Below are 27,720 nucleotides of genomic sequence, written 5' to 3'. Positions count from 1 at the left end.
GGAGGGGCATCTCTGGCTATTAAAGGCGGTGTTGGGGTGTGTAAAAGATATTACATACTACATATATGTATGTGCATATGTAAATGTATGTACATATGCATGTGTGTTATGTGAAGGGTGTTTGTGACCTCTAGGGGAGAGGGGAAGAGGATTTTGGAGGTATTCCAAGGCAGTAATGGAGGGTACTTACGGAAGCATTTGGACATAGAAGTTAAGGTTCCTTGCAAAGAGAGGTAAGAGGTCTTTGCTACCGAGGACAGCGCAAAGTCCAGGACTTATCAATTGGCTAAGACGCCAAGGACTGAGGGAGAGAATGGGACGGAAGTCTGGTGGACCCCAGCTCCAGCCTTGAGCTGTAGGTTTCAGGGAGTTAGTGGAGGAAAGTCAAGTGTAGGGGGAACGAGACGACTAAGGCCAGGGTAAGAAAGAATAAATGGAGCGTGATTATAAAGGGTGAGCGAGCGAGGCCCTTAGGTCGTCTCACGGGTCCCCCATTTCCCTATTTTTTTTTCACTCCTACCTCAGCTCCCCTCATTTTTATTTTTGTCCCCCTCCCCCATCTCCACGATGGGAGCTCGGCAGAGCTAAAACTGAGTGAGATACAGGCTGGCCCTTCCCAAAGGGAAGCTGCCAGAGGACTGAACCTCGTGGAGGGAGGAACAAAGATACCTAAGATGTGTGACGGGTCGAAGAGGCAGCTCCGCTCCTCCTAGACTGGGACGGGGAAAAAGGCACTGGGCCTCAGTTACTCGTTAGCTCAGCCTTGTCTTCAATCTGACAAGCCGTTTTTATGGGAGGCAGACCTACAGGACCTAGCCGTGCCATTCGCTGTCTGCTCCTCAGCCAGTACCTTGTTATTTGCATCTTCCAAAACCTTCGCGAGGTGTCGAGTGGGGTGCGAGTGTGAACCTAAAACGAATTGAACATCCACATCGATCCAAGCAATCGTTTTCTTGCCCAAGCTCGGTATAGTGGAGGGCTGTGTAATGCAGGGCCCTCAGAGTAGAAAGCAGAATCCGCCGAATCTGGTGATAATTTTTAATATAAAACTCGCCGTCTATGGGGCTGGGAGTGGGGGAGGGATTCATAATTTCCCAACCCCAAATGTCTGAGCCAACGCTTCAGCGATTCTGGCCGACGTTCTCTGACTCCGGAAAAATAGAAAGAGATCCTTGGTCCTGAAAGGAAGGGTTAAGAAGGGGGAGAACCTCTTGGGGTTTGAGGTAAGGGCTTCGATTTTAGAACCGCGGTCCCCAGTAATGTCTTTCTCTGGGGCTAAGGGTGAGGCGCGGGTGTGGACGAGGCGCATTATTATACAGGAAATGGATAGTGGGAGGAAAGGGAGCGGAGAGTAGGGCAAGACACTCGCCTCCTCTCCATTCTTCGTCCCCTAAGGAAGTCTAACAGGGGATTTCGACTTCCCCTTCCTTCACTTTGCCCAGTCTCTCAGACATGGACTCTTATGCAACTGAAAAGACGGGGATGATATTAAGAGATGCTGCGATCCCACACACACGCCCCGCTTTGTGTGCTTGTGTTAGAAGGGTGGATTATCCGAAGGGCGGGAAGGACTAGGCCGAAGGGGAGGGGGAGTGGCCCTGTGCCCTTACTGACCCTTGATGTGGTGCAGAGTGCCCAGGAGCCATAGTGTGTGAAATGAGCCAGTTCTTCCGGAGCTGGCGTCAACCGTCCACCCCTGAGTCCTATTTCTGTCTGGAGAGGCCCAGGCAGGCCTTGGCTTGGATACCAGCATTTAGGAGTATTATCAGAGCTTTAACATTTGGGGGTGACAGAAAGACAAACTTCTGTTGGGGCCGAAGTGGCGGCTAAAGTCTTGGCTTCTTTTCTGTTTCAGAAAGTGGCTTATAACCTCTCTTCATTGCCCTCCCCGTAGGCTTGCTTTAGATTTTAATTTAGGAATCCGAAGCAGAGGCGAAAACAAACACAACAGAGCTGGGCCTTGGAGTTAGAGATTACATTTAGAAACCGTAGAGAGAGGACAGAGGCCAGTACCCATTCCAAAATCGGAGGCCAGGCTCCCTAGCCTGTTAGACTTCAACCAGTTTAGCTCCAGAGAACTTCCCATACCCTCCAGATTTCCCGACTAGGTCTCTCCCCTCTCTTTATTAAATCCAAATTCCTCATAGCCCTCTTTCTCCAGTGCTTGCCATTAAAAACAGATGTTAGAAGCTCAGTCAGAGACCAAAGGATTGGGGGGCGGGGCAGGCGGCCCTTTTCACTGTCGTCTGGGTGCTCCCTAAACCTGCAGATCTTGATTTCCTTAGATTGGAAGTATGTGTTGTAGGGATGGGGGTGGAGTGATGTTTTGGCAGAGTCAATAGACGTTCGGTTCTGTTGGTGGTGAATGGGGTAGGGGGGAAGACTGTGATAGTAGAGGAAAGGTTATCTGAATAAAAATTCATCTTTCCCTATTTCCCTCTTTTTATCCAGTCCTGTCAAGATCTTACATCAAATACCGTGAATCCAAATGTAAATTGTAGGACTTACAAAAATACAGGGAGGTTGGAGATCCATTTTGCAATCAACCGTTTTTGATTTGGAGGTGAGGACTGGGTTTTTTGGGGAGTGGAAGAAGGTAATGAGAGACATCTCCTCCAACCCCTACGTAAAGCCCAGTTCCCACCCCTCAACTCAATTCTGCACTCCTTGGTCCAGAACGCTGCAGGGGAGAGGGGCGGAGAAGGGAAAAGAGGGAGTGGTGACGTCAGGCTGAATGAAGCCAATCCGAGGCCAACCTCGGGAGGGAGTGTGAAAGGATGAATGAAAAGTCGCGAGCCCAGAGCGCGCCGGGCACAGAAGCTGCAAGCAGAGAGATGAGGCGAAGGGATTGGGGGACTGCAAAGGGTTGGGAACCAACGCTCCCCTTCCTGAGTCTCATACACCTCTCCTAGGCTTCGGACACCCCTCTGCGACCCCTGAGCCTCCGAATTACGTGCGTGTTGTTGGGGGTGGGGCATAGAGAAAGAGGGTTGGAGAGCCGGACGCTGCAGAAGAAAGCCTTCCACAGGAGAGGGAGCACGGAGTAAGTGGTCTTTCCGGGAGAAGGGTGGACTCAGGGGACAGACTTGGGGAGGGAACCTGAGGTGGGGAACCTCTCTGGCCCCGACGGCCCTCTGACCCAGGAGACTACGAATCCTATTCAACTCCTCTTTATTTAAGTCCTTGTGTCCCGCAATCGTCCACACGTGGCTTTAGTGAGGGATTGCAGTTATATAGATGAAACCCTCTGACTTTCCCCTGCTCTTGCTCCCCTGGAAGCGAGATCCTTATTCCCCACGATTTCTGCAGCTGCCTCTCACCTCTCAGTTTAGTGACGGATCTTTTCGGCCTTCCGCCCATTTCTGTCTTCCCCGACCTCATCTCTATCTCCATTATCTCCATCATCTCGGTTCTGATAATTTCTATTTCCTTGTCTTCATCTCCATTTCCCGTCCACTCTTTCTTCCTCACCGTATCCTTATTCCTGCTCCCGCCATTCAAATCACCAAACATTTATTACAGACTTACTATATGCAAGGCTTATAGTAGATAACACCCTCATCCTTGTCCCCGCTATCCTTATTCCCATCTCCACCCCTATCATTCCCAACCCCAGGATCTCCAGTTTCGACCCTTTCCCCCACCATCGCAGTCTTCATCATCTCCATACCCATTTCTATTCCCGACTCTGACCTCTTGGGCCTGCCTCTGCCTCGCTGACATTCAGATTCTCCCTCTGATTCTTCTGCATGTGTGAGGAGGGGAGTAAGCAATCCCTGGTGTTTTATTCTCTCCTCCAGGCTTCGCTGCTCCTCGGCTTTAGGGTTCAACTCAGAATCGGAATTCCCGCTTCACTGGGCCAATGGTACAACACTGGGTCTTCAATAGGTCTGAGATCTTGGTCTCTGTTCCTGACTGAGGCAAAGGTGCAGGTTTCCAGGGCCACCCCTTTTTTTTCAGGGGAGAAGGAAAGGAAGGAGCCGGCACAGTGGGGATTTCTCCGTCATGAGTCCTTCGTTCAGTCTGCCTGATAAATCGAATCCAAGCCAGCACTCGTGAGCTCCCCGCTTCTTCAAGCCAGGTTCATTCCTGGTTCGGGATTGAGATAGAAACACAGGCTCAGGAGCTGAAAAGGCCCTTTGAGATCCTCTAGTTCAAACCATTATTTTTACAAAAGGGGAAACTGGGATTGGGAATGAGAGAGTGGACGGAGGGCTGCGAGATGGACCAGAGCTGAGTAGGGCTTTGTCATGTCTCTTGTTCCCCTTTTTTTTCTCTCTTCCTATTCCCCCCCTCCCTCCTCCCACCTACCCACCCAGGGCCGGGAACCATCAGAACCGGGAGAATGCCCGGAAGTAGTGGTGGCGGTGGAGCCCAGGGGTCTGCTTGGAGGTGGCGGTGGCGGTGGCGGTGGCGTTGACAGCGGCTGCAGCCGGGAGGCGGGGTTGGTTGTTATCTTTGGTTATCTAGCTGTATGAGTGGTGTCGAGTCTTCATAAAGCTAGATAACCGAAAGTAAAAATAACCCCATACACTGCGGAACACGAACCCGAAGGAAGGCGGGCCGGAGCTAGGCGCCCCCCGGGTTGATGCTGGGGGGAGGAAGGGGACGAAGGGGAGGAAAAGCGAAGGAAGAGCCAAGAGACGAAAAAGGAAAATCAGAAGGAAAAGAAGAGGAGGAAAAGACGTTTTGCTTCTAGTGGGACTTCCGAGATGGCAGCCACCTAGTCCCCCCCCCCAATCTCCAAGGTAGGAGTCACCCTCTCCCGTTGTCACTCCTGTCTCTACAGTCTTCCAGAATTTTGGCTATCTCTGCATCTTGTGAAAGAACCGTTCTGGTCCTCCCTTCTTCCTTTAGTTTGTCCCATTCGACCCTGCTGCTACTGCAGCAAGATCTTTTCACACTGAGAAGATGAGAGAATATCCTCATTGATGTACTGAAAAGAGCCCTGGCCTGGGAGTCAGGAGTCGAGGTTTTTAGCTATGGATAACTGTGATAGCTGTGTGGGCTCAGTCAAATTATTTCCCTACTCTGGGCCTCAATGTCCTCATCTGTAAAACGAAAGCACTAGAACAGAGATTCTGTTTCTCTTCCTGCTTTAGCACTTTAAAAAGTATTTATTCTAAGATTTTTCCAGCTCTGACAGTCTAAATCTCCCTTTTATAATCCCAAAGAGATCCCACTAAGGATTTGCTTTATTCAAATAGCAGTTCTCAGGGTCAAACCTTTTCTACCTCCAGGCTGCTATTCCCTAGCTCTAATGGCTGTGCCCAAAGTGGCAGGCTTCCCAGAACTGAGGCTCCAAATGATGTTCCCCAAATTCCAAACAACTCCAGCTCCTGCAAAGATAGAAATGGGAACCCAGTGAGGTTGGGATGGACTTCAATAACCCTATTAAAGTGAGGGAGAGCAGGTTTTGCTTTGTTCCCTAGCTAGGTAGACAGCATCCACTCTTTTGCAGAGTGGATTCAAAAAGGGAGAATGATTGGTGGATGGTTAATTGAGGGAGGGTCATTGAAGATCTGAAGTTTTTTTCCTCTCAGTCTTCCAGCAAGGTGGATAAAGGGTCAAAAGAAGCTTTATAGGTTTGTGGGGGCTGGAAAGGATCTTAGAAATCATCTAATCCAACCTTCTAATTTTACAAATAAGGAAACTGAGGTCAAGAGAGATGAAGTGTCTTGCCCAAGGTCAAAAAGCTAGTTAGTGGCAGGGCTAGGTCAAACCCAAGACTTCTGATTTCAAGTTTAATGTTCTTTCTATTATATCACATTTCCTTTTGTTTTGTGGTGGCTCCTGGAGGCAGATCTGTGGGAGAATGGGAACTATGCTCCTTCTCCATCTCAGATCCCCTGCCTTTTCCCAGGTCAATATCTCAAAAATGCTGTCCATCCAGACTGTGACCTGAAATCTGCCATAGAAATACCAGGAGTTTGTAGACCAAACTGACTGACCTAAAATCCACCCTACCCTTCCTTCTTTGAAGTCACATCCAGATAAAATCAAATGAATACAGGGGCAGAAGAAAGGCTTAAAGATAAATATGAATTCATTAACCTAAGTGGTTATCTATACTTCCAGAATTTAGAGGAATTAACCAGTTTCCCAGGTAGCCAGATTCTGTGGCTCACTTGGAACCACAGGGCACAGATTTATTTCATAACCAACTAATTTTCTATTATAGAAAGAAATGTAAAAAATAAATTTGGTGGTGGGAGCCCCAGGAAATGTGAATCATTGAATCCCAAAAGGTGCCTTGGCTTTTTGATATTCTGTACTTTTCTGTTCATTTGGGAAGTCCTTCCTGACATCTAATTTCTATTTTGCCACTTGCAACCCAGTTCTTTCTTTTTTCCACTAGATAGTGTTCAGCAGAGTCTCCATTCATCTCATAACATTTACTCCTCTGTTCTAGGGTCTCCTTTTTTGGAAAATCTTTAATGTTATCTAAACTTCATCCTGCTGCAGTCAATCAGATTTCTTGAAGGAGAGGAACATGGAACAGAGTTTGGAAGGAGGGAAGGATTAAAGCAAGAGGAGATGTGAAAGGCTAGAGAAAGTTACCACACTGGAGATAAAGCAAGGGGAACTCATTGGCAATAAATGGAAACTAGGGTTACAGGCTAGAGAAGTGGGAGTGAAACAGAGGTGACTAGAGCAATTGCAGATCTGTGCATCAGGAGGGTAAAGGATGCCAGAAACAGCGATGGTGAGGTGAAGGCTTTTGGCAAAGGGGCATCAAGAAAGAAGGGTTATTTTTTCATTTGAGATCTTTTGACCTTGTTATATGTCTGGCTATAAATGTATCTTTGAAATCTGCTCAGACTCAGCTCAGCACTGGTAAATTTTTAGTGCTATGATAGATAACATCATAGGATAGTAGCTTTAAATCTGGAAGATAGATAAATAGAGATGTCTATTTTCTCAAGGTTGGCCATGAAGTGAAGCAGTTTTCAGTCACAGAAGTTCCCAAAGACTATAAGATCATGATTTAGAGCTACTAAGTGATCTCAGAGGCTATCTATATCAACCTCTCATTTTACAGATGAGGAAACTGAGGAACAAAGGTAAAGTGACTCACCATCTACTAAGGTTTAAAAGGCACAACCCTGAATTGATAGAGCATCATTTCCTCATGGATGAAATCACAGATACTTAAGTAATGAAATTTATAGGACCTAGATTGTTGTTGTGAATCCTTAGTTCCCTTGTTAGGTTATATATTCTCTCATCATCCCTGGGCAGGCCGTGTTCCCATGAAGACAACAAAAGTCTGGGACTGTGAAGGCTCTGAGGCACTGGGAAAAGGAATAGTGCAGGGGTGGGGAATCTGCAGCTTTGAGGCCACATGTAACCTTCTAGGTCCTCAAGTACGGTGTTTTGACTAAGACCAAGTTTTATAGAACAAATCTTTTTATTAAGGGGATTTGTTCTGTGAAGTTTGAATTCAGTTAAAGGGCCGCACTTGAGGATCTAGAGGGCCACATGTGGCCTTGAGACTGTAGGTTCCCCATCCCTATAGTAGGTGGGATCTGAGAATTCACCCCCAGGCTCAAACAAACACCTATTGAGTTTCACCTTAGAAAGGCAAAATAGAAGAATTGAGGGAGAAGGGTATATGTTTGTCTCTCTCTTTTTTATATTTGTCTATAGGGAAGGAGGTGGATATGACCCTGAATATCAAGGTCTAGGTGATTGTTATTGCATATTGACTGTATGAGTAGGATTTTGGTAGGAAACTGTGTGGTGTGAGATGGAATAAGAGTGATTGTGCACTGTATGTGATGTGAGACAATTATAGTAGTTCACTTTTATGTAGCATTTCAAGGTTTACGAAACATTCTTCTCACAACACTGTGAGGTAACACAAGCAGTCTTATTATCCCAATTTTACAGATGCTAGAGCTGAAATACAGAGAGGTCAAGAGATGAAGACCCTCGCCCTAAATCATATAACTAGTAACTGTTAGAGTAAAGTCTTGGGCCATCATCTTTTTTTAAGTTATTTTTTTAAATCAACAAAAATCCACCTCTCACATTCCCACCATTGAAAAAGAAAAAACAAAACCCCTGTAACAAATATGCATAATCAAGCAAAGCAAATCGTCCAATTTACCTGGATTCTTCTGACCTCACATTCAGTGATCTTTCCATTTCAATTTGGGACTGTTCATTACGTAATATGTATAGTGATACTATTTATGTGACAGTATAGTATGTAACTATGTGACTACTTTATGGTTTATTACTATCAAGAGGCATTATAATATAATGGAAGGAATACTGTACCTGAAAAGAAATTCAGTATTTGACACTTAACTAGCTGTATGACCACAGGAAATAATTGAGTCTCAGTTTCTTTATCCATAAAATGGGGTTTGTAATAATACCAATACTACTTACCTCATAGGGTAGTTTTAAGAAAACCACTTTAAAATGGTCTAAATTATTTAAATCATGCTAGAAATGTGAGTTATTATTATACTCTGTGTGTGTGACTCCATCCGTCCCAGGGATTTGTTGTTTCCCATAAGGTTCAGATTATACTAAACCATTTGAGTTGGAGCTAGAGGCCCTTATGGGAAATTTTCCATGGGACCGAGGATCAAGTCAGTCTGTAGAGCCAGGTATCCCCCAGACACCTCCTCCCTCAGTCCAGCCTGATGACAGAAGCACCCTGGAAAGGTGCTTCTTTTCTAATTACTTCACACCCTTTCAAATCAGAAAGTTCTTCATACAATTGAATCTCAGTTCCTCTTACTACACTTTTTTCTCTCCTGTCCTTCAAGCTTAACAATAACTAGCTATTATCCAGTCTAGCTAGCTATTATCCAGTCTACCCCCAAATACTAGCCCTAGGTTAACTCCCTCATCCTTTCAGGTTTTCCAATCTCCTATCAAATTCTGACCAGTTCTGGGCTCCCAGGGAAGGATGCTCATAGACCCTGAAGACCATATCTTCTACTTAAAACAGACTTGCCAGGCAGCCTCAAGCAAGTATAGGCAGGTTTTTTTCAAAAGAAAGGTCTTATATTATTTGATATTGAACTATATTCCTGGGTATGAGGTAAAATAAGCATTAAAAAATTCAGGGGGTGGTACCTTCTCTTTGAGGACACAAAAAAATGAGCTTCTAAGATTTGATAATGGTATTAAACACAATTTCTGTATTACCCACAACATTTCTACTTTATCTTCTTTGAGAAGTTTTCTCTACCTCAGTTACCTGAATTTCTTATCTAAAATCACCACCTTTTATGGTTGACTCCATCACAGATAATTGGTGGCTGGAAGGAAAAATTTTTATGTGTTCTCCTCACACTCAGACTAACATACCAGGAAAGGCTTTTGAAACCAATGCAAAGAGAGAGATAGACATACAGAGCGGGGATGACTTTGCTTTGTCTGGAGAAAGTGAAAAAGAGGCTGCATTTTGAGTATAGAAGAGGGCAGGATGTAGATGATTGGACACAAAATGCCAGATATTAATCCTTTTGTCTTGGGAAAATCACATCACCTCCCTGGTGCCAGTCTAAAGATCTCATAGCACTTAGTATCATAAACATACTTCATTGCTCCTTACCAGCTCTGAGAGTTCAGTGGAGTGTTCTTTAGAACACAAGAATGGAACAGCAGAGGATAGAGAAGACTAGCATCCTCAGCTGAAAAGGATTAGTCCCTAGGGAGGAGAAAGGAACCTGGAGAAAATAATATCTTTTAGCTAATAGAAAGGAATTGGGGGTGCTTGGGATTTGCTAACAGCCACTCTTCCCATTTGCTTAGAGTTTCAATTTTTGTATAGAAAAATGCAGCATGTAAATTAGGAAAGAAAGTAATGAGTGATTAAATCTCAGGCAGATTTAGGCTACTTGTGAGGAAAAGCTTCCTAACAATCAGCCCTGTGTAAAAGGCAAATGACCTACCTGAGGAGAAAGTGGGTTCCCCAGCACTGGAGATCTCTCAACAGAGACAGTATTATCAGCAATCATGGTGTTGTAGAGAATACTCTTGGTCAGGTAAGGTTTAGCCTGGATAACATTTAAGGCTATTTCAAACTTTGAAATTCTGTGAAATATGATGTGTGTGAATGAAAATTCCAAATTTTTGCTTTTGAGTCACTGCACTTTTTAGAAATATAGTTCTTTATGTGGGAGAACCCAATTTTATGGTGAGTTTAATAAAAGAAACAATTAGGGACCTAATCATAAACAACTGGACTATTCTCCATCATTGAATTCCTTGAAAAGTTATCTTAGCTCTACTCTTGCCAAATATTCCCACCCCTGGATGAGACTCATAGAATCTGAGTGACAGAGCTAAAAGGTGATCTTGAAGACTGTCTCATGCATCTAGGTCATTTTACAAAAGAAATAACCGGGATCCAGAATGTTGATTTGCTCCAAGTCACATTGCTAGTGTCAGATATTAGATTCAAACCCTCCTCTTTTGATTCAAAGTCCAGATTCTTGGTGTTGAAACTCTATCTGCACCCCTGTCTGTCAAAGCATCCTTCCTGAAGTCTGTCTTGGAGCCCTTCCATTTTGCTTTCCCTTGTTACTAGGCTCTGAGCAGCAGAACTCTGGGTATTCATGTTTCCATCTCCATCCCCATTACCATGGGGATGAATTGTTCTTCTTTACCCTTTGCTGCATTCCAATACTTGATGATTCCAAAGATTTATACCTAGAGGTAGGGGAATGGATAGAATTACTAACTAGCTGTATGACCTTAGGTAAGTCACTTCCCCTCTTGAATTCCTTCTCATCTATCTGTAAAATGAAAGAATTGGATTAGATAATCCTATAAGGCTCCCTTTCATACCTAATGTTTTATGACACTCTGACTTTTGACAAGTCTACTTCCTTCCAAAGCTAACCACCCTAAGGGATGAATGAATCCAAGTTGGATGAGTGCTTTGAGACTGTTGGCTGAAAGGAGATAATCCTTCAAAAATTATCATTCTTAGTGCTTTGAGATTAATGGAACAGGGGAAAGCTATGTGGGAATAGAGTATGAAGGAAGAGAGGGGGCCCCCCACTCCACTCTCTCTCCTAGGTCTCGGAATGGCCCCCTCCTCTCCTCCCCCAGTCCTAATCCCACTATTAAGGCGGCTTTGGGTTTGTTATGACAGCAGCTGAAGGCGGCTGAATCGATGTGTTTGCTGTGTTTGCTAATTGGGTTGAAGGACTCCAGTCTGGACACTCTGAAAGGGATCATTGTCACTACTGTATTTACCTTCCTTTGGGAACCTCTAGGGGTGAACGCTGTTGCCGAGCCCCAGCAGGGTCATTGCACCCATTCCCTTGCCTTCCTGCTAGGTACTTACATGGAAAGATGGTTCAACTTTATTGCTGCTGATGGAGCAAATGTTCACAACCTATTGGTTATGACCCATAGAGAATGCAATCCTTCACCTTGGATGATTCACCAATCCGGATCAGGCTAGCTGAACAAATCCTGCTTAGGGAGAAGTTTAGAAGTGAAGGAGAGACAGAACTTGGGTGCCTTGGTTTTTATTTTCTCACTTTCTTATTATATACTGCCATTTTATGCCTCCCCCCTTTTAGACTCTGATATAGGATTACAAACCTGTAGTTATCCTATATCCATTCTCATATTTTCTTAGCTTCAAATCTTCATCCAGACAGATTACTTTGCTTGGGGAACTCTTCAATATCTACCCTCCCTTCCAAAACCTGGTCCATACTATCCCCCAGTTCCTCCAGGAATGATTCATACCCCCAGCTACCCTAGTACTTGATGGTTCTAGTTCCATCAGGGTGAATTCCCTCTGTTCTTTTTTCCCTTTCTCTCTGTTTATGTCCATTATTCAGTTTTGTTTATAGTCATAAAATTTAGAACTAGAAGGGACCTTAGAGATCTGCTTTCTGGAAGTAGTGGTAGTAGTTATATGTCCTGTTTCCCTCACCAGACTGAGGAGGGCAAGTACTGTGTTTTCCTCATCAAACTTGAAGCTTCCCGAAGGAAGAAGCTGTCTTCCTGATCAATCAAGAATGAAGCTCTACAAATAGGGAGTAAGCAGGGATCTGTGGTCAAATTGGAATGGGGAGTATTTATATTGGGAGAGGAAGCTTGTGGTGCTGTCTCCCTACTAACTAGGTCAATGTTGGAGAGAAAACTTGGAGAATTGTTTGTGTCCTTTCCCTTAGCCCTTACCTATTACAAATACCTTTGTTCTTTCCCTCCCTCTAGCTTCTATTTGATTTGGCCTTCGCATTCCTCTTCCTTCTCTTCATTCTGCAGTACAAACTCTGGATCAAGATTCAGCACTTTGGACAGCACTAGGGGGGTGAGTCCATGAACTGTGGAGTTGATGGGGAGAGCTAGGGTGGGAGGACTTCTCTATTTAATCAAAGGCCAAGATGTTAAATTTCTGAATCTGAGAAAAACATTTTGTAGCCAATGCTGGTTTCTCTTGGAAATTTTAGTCTTGGAAGGGATTTTAAAGATCTAAGTCCTTGAGAAGGGACTACAAATTGGATATTCTATCTCCCCTTTTAGGGTAAAAGAGGGAGGCTTCTTGCTCTAGTACTTAGATGTTCAACTTGGTCTCTCAAATAACTAGGGGATTTTGTGATTCTACAATTCTGTGCAAATAAGGTTTAGGGTATGTTGTCATTCTTAGTGCTAGAGAACCAGGTCCAATGTAAGGGAAATGTACCAAGTAGGACTTAGAATGAAAAAAAAGTTAATGTGGTTATATTAGGGAAACTTTTTTCTGGGAGTGTGAGACCCTGGGATCATAGATTTTTAGGGCCATAAATGACTTTAGATATCATTTAGTCCACTCCCTTATTCCAGAGACGAGATAACTGATACCTAGAGAATGGGTATGATTTGCCAAAAGTCACATAGTAGATTAGTATTATATCCACTACTAGAATGCAGGACTCTTAACATAATACAGAGATTTTCCTCTGCCTTACATTGTAGATGCCTTTAGGGTGATCTCCTTCCTTGGGAACCAATCAATTCAGTAGTTCCCTCTGGCACTGGGATGTAGGAAGACAGTCTTGCCCCAGACAAGAAGATCTTTCAAAGGGCACGCACACACACACACACACACACACACACACACACACACCTTTTCAAAGGGGACTCTGTGTGTGTGTGTGTGTATGAAAGAGAGAGAGAGAGAATATTTTAATTCAATTCACAAATATGTCTTAAGTGTGTCTAGTCAAGGAGTAAGGTACTGAGTGTGCAAAGATAGATATGACATAGACTGGGCTCCCACAGAGCTTATAATTTCATTATCTACAACTGTTTTCTTTTTCCATGAAGTAGAAAATCAGGATTTGGTGATCATTTCAATGGGAAGGATGGAGATGAAACTTTATAAGAGTGGAGAAGAGAGCAGGGGAACTGCAGAACCTCTTTCCCATGGAGGATCTAAGAGTTTCCTCCTCCTAAGAAGAATAATATTGTGACATGGCAGAGCTTGGAGGCAGGGGGACTGCCAGGGAGGTTCCAAAGGATTTTCTGATGAGCAAAGGATGCCAGCGTGGGGGTGGAGGGGGTCACCCAGGCTGGAATGGAGCCGAAGGGAGGCCTCTATGTGTGCCTGGGTCTGCCTGACCTCCCTCCTCCCTTCCACCTCAAGCCAAGAAACAAAGAACCATTCTCTCCAGGATTTGATGCAGCCGTCTCCGGCTGGCAGTGCCAGGTGGTGGGGTGGCATTCCCTCCTCCCCCGGAACTCCATGCCCATGTCCTCTGGGGGAATAAGGAGCTGGGCATTCCATGCCCTGTTGCCATGGCAGCCCTCCCATATACAAAGAGAGAAAACTCCCACCCCACCTCACACACCATCTCATCCCATGGGAGAATTGGGCCTGAATAGAACCCTCCAATGGAAATCAAGAGCTTCTAGCTACCATATTTTCTGATATATGAGATATGATCATACATAAACTGCACTCTCCAATAAAATCAAGGGGTTGTATGTCTCCCTGACCATTTCCCTCTGTTCAGTCCCCTCTTTACACAGATGCTTAACCTTAGAGGAAAGGATTTATGCCATTCCAAACCCCTTGTCTGGGTGAATGGTTCCCTATCCTCAGCACTTAGCTCCAAGTACAAACCCATGGGGCCTTCTTCATTGAGGGTCTGAAGCCTAAACTTCATATTCCCCAGGGGGGGGGCTGTGGGAAAGGAGAAGAGAAGGCCATTTCTCCGCCCTCCATCTGCACCTACAGCCATCACTCATTAGGCATTCTGCCCCCTCCTTCCGCTCGTTAAGCCTGATTTGCATGTATTTGCATAATGAAGCTCATTTGCATTCCAGGAGGCTCATAGTGGGAGCCAGAAAAGGGGGGGGGTTGTATCGAAGAGAAAAAAGGGGAGAGATTTTGTTTTATAAAAGCTGAGGGGGGAGCAGGCAGGGAGAACAACTCACACTACTGTCTTTCTTCCCTCCCTCTGTCTGATGGACACAAACACCAAATAGAGATGCCAAGGGACCGACTTTGTTCTCCTTTTTTGTTTTCCCTCCTGCAGCCCTGGCTTTACTGCTTGCCCTCCCACCCTCATGGGTGCAGAGCTGGGGAAGAAATGGGCAGGAATAGAAGGCTAGAGGTCTTTGGGGAGGGCAAGGAGATAGGAGAGAAGACATAGGCAGAAGGCCACCATCTTAGACAGCTGGTGCCTGTAAAATGGCCGAATGTGAGTGGGTGTGGGTCTCCAAGGAGGCTTTAGTTTTCAACCTAATGGATGCAGGTAGGACAATGAGAAGGACCTTCTGGAAGCCCCTGAAGTGAGGGAGCTTTTGACAATCCTTGTGATTGGAGAATTATAAAAAAAGAAAATGAGGAGTAAAAGGAAAAAGGATCCAGGAGCAAGGGGGTAGGAGAGGGGCTAGGAAGCTAGGACTTAGAGAAGAAAGATTAAGGGGATTCTCCATCCCTGAAGCAAGAGATAGACAAACCTATTGTTTCACACTACATTTTGCAGCCAAGACCATTGAATGTCCACTCTCAGAAGAGTTAATGAGGCATTTGGGTCATTTAATACAAATCACTTCATAACTAAGAGAACTGTGGATACCCTAGAGGCTAGCAGTTTGACTGTAACATTTACTCAGGGTATAGTTTTCAAGGCACTATCTTATACTGAGGAGAGAACCACAGAAGAGGACTAAGGGGAATTTCCAGTCTGATAGGGAAATCAGGATACCTTCTCTGTTTTCCCCAGTTCCAGACCACAGTAAGAAAGACACAAAGACAAGGACAGTCTGTCTGGCCAGCCAGAGCCCGATACATCAGTGTTGCAGGTGTGGATGATTGAGGAGGGATTTGGAAGAATAGATCCAAGAAAAGACTTCCTGGGAGAGCATATGGAGTATCTTTGGGAAGATGGGGAGAAATGAAGGTGGAGAAGACAAGTGGGGAGAAAGGAAGATGGGTGATCCAGACCATGTGAAGCTAGGACACAGGAATAGTAGAAGCGTGGTATGGGCAAAAGTGATCATGTGTCTTGTAGGTAAGAGCTTAATAAACATGGAACTGAATTGAATTGAATTTGCCTAGCAGGAGAGAAGCTGGTATTGGATGCCCATATTGTGGACTGAGGATGGGCTAGGAAGGATAGAGAGGGGTATGGGAGAAGCAGGTGTGACTGCCAAAATTCTTCAATGAGTTGTCAGTCTACTCATTACTGCCTCCATTTCCCCACAACTTTTGGTCCCCCCTGCAATCTCTTACCGCTGTGCTGAACCTACTCTTTCTAAAGTCACTACTAACCTCCTGATTACCTAATATAGGTGCCTTTTCTCAGTCCTCATCCTTAATTTGCAACTTTTAATACTATTCAGCAGTCTCTCCTTTCTGAAAACTTTCAGTGATGTTGTACTATCATGAGATTCCTCCTACCTCTTTAAGTGATCCTCTGACTTCTTTGTGGTACCTCTCCCTTGCCAACCCTTAAATGTCTCTATCCCTTGAAGCCTCTCTGTCCCTATTACTATTCTCTTGTCTCTCTACACTCTCCTTTGGTAACCTTAGTAACCTCTATGGTTTTCAATAACCACCTCTATGTTAATGACTTCCTCTCTAGGTCTGACCTCTGCTGAACACCAGATCTACATCTCCACCTGCTGTCTCCACAGAACTTCCAGTTCAATATGTTCATAACATAGCATATTATCCTTTCTTCCAAACCAGATTGACTTCCTAACTTCCCCTACCCTATCAATACCATTACTATCTCATGTGTTATCCAGGCTTGAAACCTCAATTAACTTGACTTCCTCTCCCTTTCTTGGACTCTAAGAAGCCACTAAGCCCCTTGAACAACTAACTCCTTTTACATCCCATTGATGCATTTTGTCTTTATATCATGTTTAATTCCAAATATATCCATTTTCCCTCCCCCACCCAGAGAATCATCCCTGTAACAAAGATTTTAAAAGGAAGAGGAAGGAAATAAAACAGTTAAGTAAAGCTTTCACATCAGCTCTGAGCTTATGTGCAATACTCCACATCCATGGTCCTCTACCTCCACAAGAAAAAAAAAAGGAGCAGGTACATTTTCTCAACCCTTCTCTGGGGCCAACCTTCATCACTATAATTACATAACATTCTATTTTGATTTCCTTTTGTCCATTTCATTTACATTATATGGTCATTTGTATATTGTTTTCCTGGTTCTGCTGACTAAAGGCTGCTTCAATTTACGTCTTCTCATTCTTCTTTGAGTTCTTCATATCCATCTTATGGAAAAATGACACTATTACATTCATGGAACCATAATTTGTTTAGCTATGCTACAACAGATGAGCATCTACTTTGTTTCCAGTTCTTTTTGGTGTCCATTCCTTCTTTTCTACCCTCACTTTCATCATGCTTACCTTCCTCATCACCTCTCCTTTCAACTATTATAATGACCTCACTACTTGTCTCCTTGCCTATAGTCTCTTCCACTATTATTCATCTCACAGAGTCCATCAGAGTTATCTTCCCCCAGTGTCACCTTCATCAAGTCATTCTCTTGCTCAGGGATCCCAGATTTAAGTTCAAATTCCTTAGAGTGGCATTCTAGGTCCTCCATAGGCTGTCCCCAGTCTTTATTTCCAACTTTATTTCTTATGAAGCTTATAGTCCAGAAAGACTAGTCTACCCAATCCAATTCAGTTCAGCCAGTATTTATTAAGTATTTATAGATTACAAGTACCTGGCCTCAAATAACTTATATTCTATTGGGGAAATACATATGCAAATAAGTAGATAGAGGATCATAAGATCAGAGAGAGAATGCTAACTACTGGTGAGAATCATCGCAGCTTCCCACTTAACTCACCCAAAAGTCCTACCCCTTTTCCACATCTAGATGTTTGTTTATACAGTGCCCCCTACCTCATCCCACTTACCTAGCTGAGTCCTACCCTTCCTTCGAATCTAAGCTCAAAACCCCCCTTGAGAAACAGATCTGAAATCAAGAGACCTGGGTTCAAATTCTGGCTCTGATACTTATTCATTATGTGATCTTGGTCAAGTCATTTCATCTGAGCCCTACCTATATAATGAAAGGACAGGATTAAATGACTTCTGACATCCCTCTCCAATCTCAATATGTGATTCTGTAACTAAAAGATCTCTCAGGTCTGTTATGGTTCTATTGCTTCATGAAGCCTTTCCTGGTTCTTCTAACTGGAGAATGTCCTCTGTGTTAGAGCATTTTTTCTCTCTTATTTGAAATTCACTCTAATGCTGTCTTTTATTATTATTGAACTTTTGGCAGATATTTAGTTTTGTCACCCTGACTAATCAATCACCTGTAAAGGCTGAGTCTCTAAAGGTCACCTCCAGCTTTAAGATTCTATGATTCATTTAAAAAACGCATACACTTATTATAAATGTGAACTATTTGTTTGAGGTCCTATGATTGGCACTAGTACAAGGATCAATAAGACAGCATTGGTTCTCAAGGACTTTATAGTCCAGTAGGGAAGACAAAAGATGAACAAACAGCTATCATATATGGCAGGTTGTAGCAAGGACCACAATGGAGGTAGAAATATAATGCTAAGGGATTTTAGAGGAAGGAAAAATCATATCAGGCTGAGTGGATTGGGGAAGGCTTTCTGGAGAGGGTGACATGGGAGCTGAGCCTTGAAGAATGCTAGGATTTCACCAGGCAGAGATATAGGTAGAGGACTATTTGAGACATAGACTATGGCTGAATAAAGGTTCAAAATCAGGAAAATACAAGGTATGTTCAATAAAAAGGGTTTAGCTTCACCAAGAGGGGAACCTGTATCTCTTCATAGTACCTAGCACTATGCTTAGTTTTTTCATTAAATGAATAAAGAAAGGAAGGAAAGAGGAAGGGAAGAAAGGAGAGGGAAGGACAGAGGGGAGGGAGGAAGGAGGGAAGGAAGAAAGGAAGGAAGGAAGGAAGGAAGGATGGAGAGAGGGAAGGAAAGAAGGAACTGATAGGTTCTCCTTACACACACACACACACACACACACACACACACACACACACACACACACACACACACACACCCTCTCTCAACCCCTTTGTCTCTTACATTTGGGGTCCTTATGAGAGCTGACTGTCATCCACAAGAGACTAAGGCCACTCTGGGCTAAGGACAGGAATCAGTTTCTGACTCCAGTTGAGTCTCCTTTTCCTTCGGTTAGGCAGAAGGTATGCAAGGAATAAGTGGATAGTTAAATACAGAAGGATAATTAGAGATGGCAGGTAGCTGGGTGGTTCAGTGGATAGAGTGCTGGGCCTGCAGGCAGGAAGACCTGATTTCAGAGCCAGCTTTAGATACTTACTAGTTGTGTGAACCTGGGCAAGTCATTTAATCCTGCCTCAGTTTTCTCATCTGTAAAATGAGCTGAGAAAGGAAATTGCAAACCACTTTAGTATCCTTGCCAAGAAAGCCACAAATGGGGTTACAAAGAATCAGACACAATTGAAACAATTGAACAACAACAAACAGCTAGAGAGACTGAGTACCAGAGAGGTTAACTGATTTGGGGTCATGCAAGTAATAAGTAGCAATGTTCAGAACTGAACCCAGGGCCCCTGGGAACCAGATCTTGTACTGAGAAAGTCCACTAACACATAACAAACTGTGTACAAGGGTAAAGGAAACTGTATAGTACAGCGGAGAGAACATTCAGGAAGCCTGGGTTTTTCTGCTAATGTTCTGTGTGGTTTTGAGCAAGTTGCAATTTCTTCTCCTATAAAATAAAAGAATTGAACTAAATGATCAGGTCCCTGTCATTTCTAAAAGAAAATTCTGTGTAGTTCTATAAATATAGCACACATGTAATATGTAAGTTCAAAGGGGACAGAGACGAAAGGGGTCATGAGAGTGAGGAAAGGCTTCAGGCTTCCTAGAGTATGGCACATGGTTGGGAAGATGTAGAGGGAGGTTATCCAGGGAACAGCCTATCTAATCATCCTAAGGGAGAAGATGTGGTCAAGGGTAGTTCTCTAAAAGGAGAGAGAGGAGAGTCTGTGACCTGTGGACACAGGACACTCACAAATCCTTAACAGTCCAAAAGTTGAAATCTCAGAAGAATATTTCTTAATAATGGTTCCCATTCCCATTCTTCCCTAGGCTTCCCTCCTTGTTCTCCTTCTGCACAAAGTCCTATCTATGTGAGCTACTCTCTTGACTCTGTTAGATGAAAGCTTTGGCAAAATCTGTTAAGAGAGATGAAAGAAATGTCTACTCTGAGAAAGTATGGTAGAGTGGAAGGAGCCCTGGATTTGGAGTCAAGAAAGACCTGAGTTCAAATCTAGCCTCAAGCACTTACTAGCTGTGTGACCCTGGGGAGGTTACTTAATGCTGTTTGCCTCAGTTTCTTCATTTGTAAAATGAGCTAAAGAAGGAAATGGCAAACCACTCCAGTATTTCTGCCAAGAATACCTCAGATGTAGAGTCAGACACCACTGAAAAATGACTCAAAAAATAATTTGGCTTCAGTGTCCTCACCAATAAAATGAAAGGGTTAGACTTTGTGGTCTCTGAGGTTTCCTCCAGATCTATGATATTGTGATCTCCTAAGATCTCTTCCAGCTCTAAAGAGTGTCATCCTGTGATTTATCTAATTCCAGCTGATAGAGATTCCTGGTGCCAACTCCATTGCCTTCCCATTTCTTTCTTTGTCTTTTGTGACCCCCTGAGTTTAACCATTAATGGGCTTTGTGCTTTCCCTGCCCTAGAATTCTTCAGTACACAGAATAGGAATGTCATAGCTGCCAGGAATCTTAGAGATCATCTGGATATTGAGGTAGCTTGTGGCTCTGTGAATAGAGTCATGGCCCTGGAATCTGGAAGTCTTGAGTTCAAATCCAGCCTCCGATACTTACTGTGCAACCCTGGACAAGTCACTTAACCTCTGTCTGCCTCGGTTTGTTCAGTTGTAAAATGCGAATCATAACAGCACCTACCTTGCAGAGTTATAGTGAGGATCAAATGAGATAATAATTGTAAAGCATTTAGGAACAGCACATAGTAGGTGCTCTATAAATGGTTATTTCATTCTAATCTCATCTACAAATGAGGGAACCAGGGTTCAGAAAGGAAAGTGATCTGGTAAAGTTTGCCAAACCCCTCCTCTCATAGATCTCTGTGTCTATGTCCTCCTGAAAGTGGGTTTCTTTTTTCCCTTCATATCTAGTGCCCTGTACAAGGTACAAGGTGACACAAGTTTATACAAGCAAAGCTGGGACCAAATATCCTTCCTGTAGGAAGGCCACATGGAGCAAGACCATGTGAGAACCATAGTTTGGTGGAGAAGAGAAGGAAAGAGGACCTAGGTGGGAGTAGTGTGTAAAAAGGATCATGAGTAGAAAAAAGTACAGTAAGTATGCAGACCAGAGAGCAGGAAGTCTTGACTAAGACAAGGAATCTGGAAAGGGAAAGTTACATTTGTTTGCCATTTGTTCTAAGTAGTTTCTGTGGACAGGATCCTATCCTGTGTGATGGAAAGAGATGGGACTCTAGAAGGAAAGGATGGAATCCCTACCCTCTGGGAATTCCTGGTTGCATGATTGAGACTCAGATGCTGCACTAAGGGAGCTTCTAGGGTGGCAGAAGGACAGAGTGGTAGGTGGGTTGGCTACAGCCATTTGGGGGGTTGTTGAGTAGCTGAGCAACAGGATAAAAATGGTGTTTGAGAATTTTGCTTCTAGCAGCTAGAGAGACAGTGACAGGATGGAGCTTCATGAAGACCAAGGAAGAGACAGGATTTCAGTTGTTCATGCAAAGGAAATGAAGACTTTATCCACCATCTCTTTATTCCCTCTGGTCCTTCCTATTCTACTTCCACTTTTCCCTGCCCCACTCCCAGTCTTCTCTAGAGTTCATTATTCCAACTCTTTTCGTCTTTCCATATATTAAGGGAAGTAATGATTAGTAGCAGTGATGGTGGTGATGGTAGTGGTTGGGAAGTTGGCCAGGAATATTAGAATACAGCAGTCTTGTCTTTTTCCCAACCCTATTCCCATCTGGGCAGATTTCTCCTTTCCTGCAAGTCCTTCATCTCTGCGTTCTCAGAGCCTATTGGGGTAGGGAGAAGGTAGCAGAAGGGAAAGCAATGGAAGAAAGAAAACAGATTAAGCCTCCATCTTGAAGAGACCCAAGATCGCACCTCAGAATCATATCTTGTAGGCCCAGGAGGCCATTTTGTGACTCTGAGGAGTTGAGTGTATGGCTCATTTAGGATTTGAACTGAATTCAAATCTATTCATATCCCTTCTGCACCCTGGGCCAAGGGAGTTGGATATGGATGGTCTTTTGTCTCTAAGCAGGAACCCCGTGTCATGTGGTTTCAAGAACCAGGATTGAGAGGAGGGAAGGGTTTGGCATCACACCATATAGATAGCAATGGGGCATCTGAGCCTAGTTGGGGAGGGCTAGGCTAAGACTGGCATATGGAAGGAGAGATGTGGGCACAGGGGGCATGGGATTCACCCGGGTGGGGCTGCCATCTGCTTGGCTTTGTCCATCTGGGACCAGCTGGCTCCCCTGTGCCGCCCCCCACTCTCTTTAACCAACCAGTCCCCTTCTTGAACTGTTGCTATGGTGACTGGCCGCCATCTTGTACTTGGCTCTGTCTTTGCCTGGACCTTCCCATGGGGTTCCTGTAGGCTGGGAGACAAGACACCTGGGAATCCACCCTCTGTGCCATTTTTGTATAACAATAATATCAATATTACACAACATTTATACATATATATGTATGTATAACATTTATATATTATAAATATTTAACAGCTGTCACCGTTGCTACTTATTGTACTGTTTAGTAGTCACTGAATATATTACTATTAAATATACATGCATTCATATGTATATTCAGTTCTAATGAACTCAGGATCAACCATTATGTTTCAGAAACCTGAGGACTCATTCCGTCCCCCTGCCTGCACCTATACAGAATCTGCCTTCCATGAGTCAGGTGATTTCATGACATTACTCAGTGCCACAATAAGAATATAGCCCAAAGCCCTTCTATTGCACTGAGTTCTTTGGATTTTGGTTTCACCAAGCAAGAGAAAGAAGTGGAGTAGATCCCATACCCCCATCAATCCAACCTCCATCCTTGAAACTGACTTCCTCTGCTTTGTTATGGAAATCTGGAGCCTGGGCTTTAGGGCACATGGGTACTGAGTCAAGTCTACTTCTCTCTGCCTCAGTTTCTCCTTAGGAGCTGTTGGCACCATTTAAAGTTCTTGAAAGTAAAGACTCTAATCAGAGAACAGGACCATCCAGTGACTTTGTCTGGGCAAGGAAGTGGGGTCCTGAGGAAGCAGGAGATGACCACTTTCCATCTTAATAAATGGAGGGCAGACATCAGCAAGATTTCTCCATTTAACACAGAAAGTCTTTAAGAAAAGTCATCAGATCACAGTATTTTGAAGTTGAAAGATGCCTTTGAGATGATGTCATCTATAATTTGAGTTTCCCCTCAATTTACAGATGAGAAATCAGATGCTTAGGGAGAGAAAGGGATTTGCCCAAGATCACACAGCTAGAGTAACACAATTAGAATTCAAATCTCTTTCCTCTCTCTTGACTATGCCTCTAGGATGCACTCTAGTCTGACACACGATAGGCCTCCCTCTAGTCTGGCAGGTAGGCTAAGTGAGGACTGCAAGCTCTCACAAGTCGTGCAGGTGGGAAGAGTAATTTTCCTCTAGCCCTCTCAAAACCAAGACAGAATGAAAGCTAGGAGGAGGGAAGAGAGAAAGAAACCTGCTCTTCAGCCCTCCCCTGCTGCCCAAGGACAAGGGGATAATTTATGATATCATTGTTCCTCTTTCCTCATATTCCTGACTCCCTTTCCCCTTCCCAGCCCCCTGCTACTGTATGGTTGCTAGGAGATCCTCACTCTGTATGGTTGGGGGGGGGGGAGAGTGGTAACAAGCAGAAACAACTCCATCTGGACTTGTCCCTCCTCACCCCACCCCAGCCAAGGGAGAGGGGATTGGAGAGGGGCCTCCACATCACTGGGGACAGAGAGAGGCCAAGGGAGAGATTTAAGGACATGTAGGGTTTGTGCAAATGTCAAAACCCCCCGATTTACTTCCTGGGCTTCAAGAAGGAGAAATTGGGGAACCTGTGTTGAGGTCTGAAATTGTTTAATATACGACTCCTCTGATGCCTGGTTTCTCTGCAGTCCTGGTATTTGTTTTGGGTTCATGTTGGAGGGTTCTGGTCAAACTAAGGCAGGAATTTCCCTTTCCATCACCATCACCATCACTCTCACCTTTGCCTTCACCTCTCCTTACTATACTGACCTCCCCAGAGGGAGGGACAAACTGGGAGCAGGGAAGGCTTAGAATGGAACACAGAATGGATGCTGTGAATGGGGAGGAAAGGTTGGACAGAAGCAGTGTGATGGTGTAGAAAGAACATGGGATTTAAAATCCAAAGACATGGGTTTGAATACAAAGTCACTTAGTATATGTAATGTGAAAGATCTTCTGAACCCCTCACTTTATAGAAGAGGAAACTGGGCACCTGAACAATCTTGGACAAATCACCTAACAATTCTGGACCCAAGTTTCCCCAAATGTAAAACTCCTATTTCTATAACACTTTAAGGTTATAAAGAATCGATAAACTAATCAATCCAATAACAAGTGTGCCACTCAACTGTTCTAGGCAATGGAGATACAAAGACTACAGAATAACAATAATAAATAACATTTATGTAGGTCTTATTCTGTTCCAGGCACCATGCTAAGGACTTTTTACAAGTATTATCTCAACTGATCATCACGACAATCCTGGGAGGTAGGTACTATTATTATCCCCATTTTACAATTGAGGAAACTGAGGCAAACATAGGTTAAGTCACTTGTCTAAGGACATATTGCAAATAAGTGTCTCTAAGGCTGGATCTGAACTCAGGTCTTCCTAACTAGCTTTCTGCCTCAAAAATGAAGCAGTCCCTGTCGTCAAGAAGATTACATTTTAATTAAGAGGGATAGGAATATAACATGTATGTATGTATGTATGTATGTGTGTGTGTGTATATGGAAATACCTGCAAAGTTAATTTTGGGATAGGGATAGTCACTAACTTCTAGGTGTGTCAAGAAAGGCTTTATGTAGAAGGTATCATTTGAACTGAGTCTTGAGGGAAGTCAGAGATTCTAAAAGGCAGAGAGGTTCTAGCTGTTAAATCCTACAATTCTTATGAAACAAAGATTTCTGACTTTGTCAAGATGGACTAAGGAAGGGGTGAGGAACCTGAGGCCTCGAGGTCCTCAAAGGTGATTCAGTCAAAGGGCTGAACTTGAGGATCTAGAGGACCATGTGTGGCCTCGACCACAGCTGGTCTAAGGTTAGACAACAGAAAGGCTGAATCACCAGCAAGAGAAACCCTCAGATCTGTTGTCGAAAGGAGAAAGATATGCCCCTTAAGGAGGCAATAATATAGAATAGAGAGAGTCCTGGACCTGGATTCTGGGGCCCTGGAAACTTCCTAGCTGTATGACCTTGGGCAAATCATTTAAAATCTTATTACCTCATTTTCCTCTTCTACAAAATGGGTATGCCAATACATGTACTACTAAATCTGCCTACCCTATTCGATATAGTCTTAAAGGGCTGTGTATATATGAGCCGTCTTTATTATCATCACTGTGTTCCTGGCAGGAAAGCTTGGCCAACTGTCCCCAGGCAGGTCCAGGACAGAAAGTGGGACAAAGGGCAGTAGTTGGAGCTGCTTAAATTCCCTAAAATCCCATCCAGTTACTGGCTCTTCCTGCCCCGTGTTTAAGCTAGCCTTGTTAGGGGAATTGTAAAAGAAGGGAATTAAGCTTCTGCCGCCTCATTAGAGTTGTTTCCTTAGATCTAATCCCCTCATATGCTTGAGATCGAAGGTCACCATCCCCAAGGCATTCTTCATAACCTGAGAGACTCCTTCTACACAGGAGGGGTTCCCATCCAATCCACCCCTCACTGGAGTGGGGGGAGACCATGGAGATTGTTCCCCACTACATCATCTCTCTAAAATCTCTTCCTTCACTAAAACTCAATGATTCTATCATCCTATGTCATTAGTCTTTTGCCTCTTTGCTTTGCATGGTGACTAGCATGTAGTTGGTGCTTAATCAATGTTTACTGATCCATAGGTGGGCCGGTAAGGAGAAAGTGGGCCAGGGATCTCAGCCATAGGAGCTAGGTCCCTCCCAAATTGCCAGGGAGTCCTTGCTGTTTTCTGCCATCCATCTCCCTTGCTGAATTCTCTTTTTGCAAATGGTGCTGTCTCTTTTCTCCCTTTCAGACCAAAAAGAGGATTTGAGGGGCAAGGGGTCAGCGGCATACATTCGGAGAAGCCTTAGCACCATTGGCCTCCACATCCCTTAAGCAGCCTTCCAGGATTGACTGAAGGACAGGTAACAGCAGCCACTCAACTCCAGAGACAAAGAGAAGAGACCTTCCTATCACCCTTTCTGCCTACATCAGCCCTCCTCCAGGAAGTTTTTCAGGATTCCTAAAACACCAGCACTTGAATTGTCCTGTTCCTGTCTGGGATAGGAGTACTTGAACTTTACACATTGCCCATTTCTGTGTATTTTTACTAGCCTGGGAGCCCCATGGGGGCAGGAACTGAGTCTATTGAATAAAAGCTCTTAGATCCTGATGACTGATGAAGTTTATATTGGGATCAGAGTTGGGGTAAAGTGTCCTTGGAGAAGAAGGTTTTATAGGCCAGAAACTCAGAGCTGGGGGTAAGGAGAGAAAAAAGGAGGAAGGAGAGGCTAAAAACCCTGTCTGGAGAAGAAAAGTCTTGGGGAATAGGGAATATGCCTGGTTCTAAAAAGGAATGTGCAAGGGGTGTGTGTTGAGTTACTTTTCCATGAAGGTGCCAGTGGAAGGAGCTGATCCTATTGTAGAAGGCATGGATAATAGCCATTATAGGGACTTACTCATGACAGTGCTAGATGGTAGAAAAATTAACATCATCCTCCCTCCTTAGGTCCCTCATATCAAGGTTGCCAAGAAAATGCCTTCTCCTTTTCCAGGAGAATCCAAACCTTGAGAATCCATAATGCACTAGACACTATTCACTGGCACCATATGGGAAAAGAGGCATGGATACATTACTTCCGGTTCAGAAGGTCATTGACACCAGTCTTACCTAATCCATACAGGAAAAACTCTCCTAGGGTGAAAGATCCTACAGAGACAGGGCAGTCCCACATGCACTAAGTCATCTTATCCTTCATGACCGAAAAATCTTTCGTGCAATCTAACCAACATCTCTCCTGCTGAAGTATCAATGTGCTTCCCTCTCTCCTCCTACCTCCATGAAGTCAGAGGGCGTTGTGTGACTGCAGCAAAACAGATGGGGGTTAGATCATAGGTCTGACTTACCAGCAATAGGGAAATGGGAGAAATCTCTCCTGGACACTTTGAAAGAGGGGGCAGGCACGAAAAGGAGGAACAAAGTAAGAGAGAGGCATGGCAGAGAAAGAAGGGCTTCTGAAACCATACATAGACCAGTGGAGTTCAAAGAAAACTGTTCTGGCTACCAGAAGATCTGCCTCTCTCACCCTAAACAAACCGTTCTTCTCCTTTAGTCTGTTTCCTCCTCTATAAAATGGGGATAAAGATAGCATCTACGTTACAAGGCTCTTGTGAGGATCAAATGAGATAATCTATATAAAGGGTCTTTCAAACCTTAAAGGGCTATGTAAATATTAGCTATTATTTAACCCCTCGGAGGGAGAATTTCCTTAACATGAGGATAACACTTTCATTAACTATTTTATACTAATACCTACTAGATATTCCGGTTGATTTCCCCTCTCTTTCCAGAAAAAATCTCAGAAATCCTCCCATGCCAAGGAAAAGGTCGTTGGAGATCCTATAATAATGATGATGATGAGGATTATAACGATCTTAAACTGCCTGAGTCCTTCTTCTTATCTAACCATAAAGAGGTGGGGGATGGTAATGGAAATGGAGGTGTACCAGATCACCGATTTCTACCTGAGAGGGGGAATCCTCAGCCATCCCCTTCCTTCCCCCACTCTCTTTAGGGTGGGTTTGAAGACTAAATTTACAATACAATCCAAGCTCTCCTAGACTGGACCTAATTTCCAGCTCTACAGCTCCAGATTTGTGCCTGGGATGTGTGGGGAGGGGTTGGGGTGGGGGTGGGGGTGGGTGGTAAGCAACAGGCACAAAGCCCCAGGGAGCCAAAGAGTTTTGACTTTGG

The 27,720-nt window shown here is 44.0% G+C and overlaps 1 long non-coding RNA gene across 3 annotated transcripts; it reads left to right on the top strand.

Annotated features, from left to right (window-relative positions):
• The first annotated feature begins 4,547 nt into the window (after nucleotides 1–4,547).
• On the top strand, nucleotides 4,548–26,119 carry LOC140524063 (uncharacterized). 3 transcript variants are annotated; one of them, XR_011973553.1, is made up of 4 exons: nucleotides 4,548–4,748; nucleotides 12,211–12,307; nucleotides 24,221–24,282; nucleotides 25,780–26,119. It is a non-coding gene; the product is annotated as an uncharacterized lncRNA (long non-coding RNA). The 3 variants fall into 3 exon arrangements; XR_011973555.1 differs by having other exon boundaries at nucleotides 24,204–24,282; XR_011973554.1 differs by lacking the exon at nucleotides 4,548–4,748 and adding an exon at nucleotides 10,396–10,729.
• The last annotated feature ends 1,601 nt before the right edge of the window (nucleotides 26,120–27,720 follow it).

This window comes from Notamacropus eugenii, chromosome 2 (genome assembly GCF_028372415.1).
Source record: "Notamacropus eugenii isolate mMacEug1 chromosome 2, mMacEug1.pri_v2, whole genome shotgun sequence".
Lineage (NCBI taxonomy): Eukaryota > Metazoa > Chordata > Mammalia > Diprotodontia > Macropodidae > Notamacropus > Notamacropus eugenii.
This window is presented reverse-complemented; position numbering and strand designations above follow the sequence as displayed.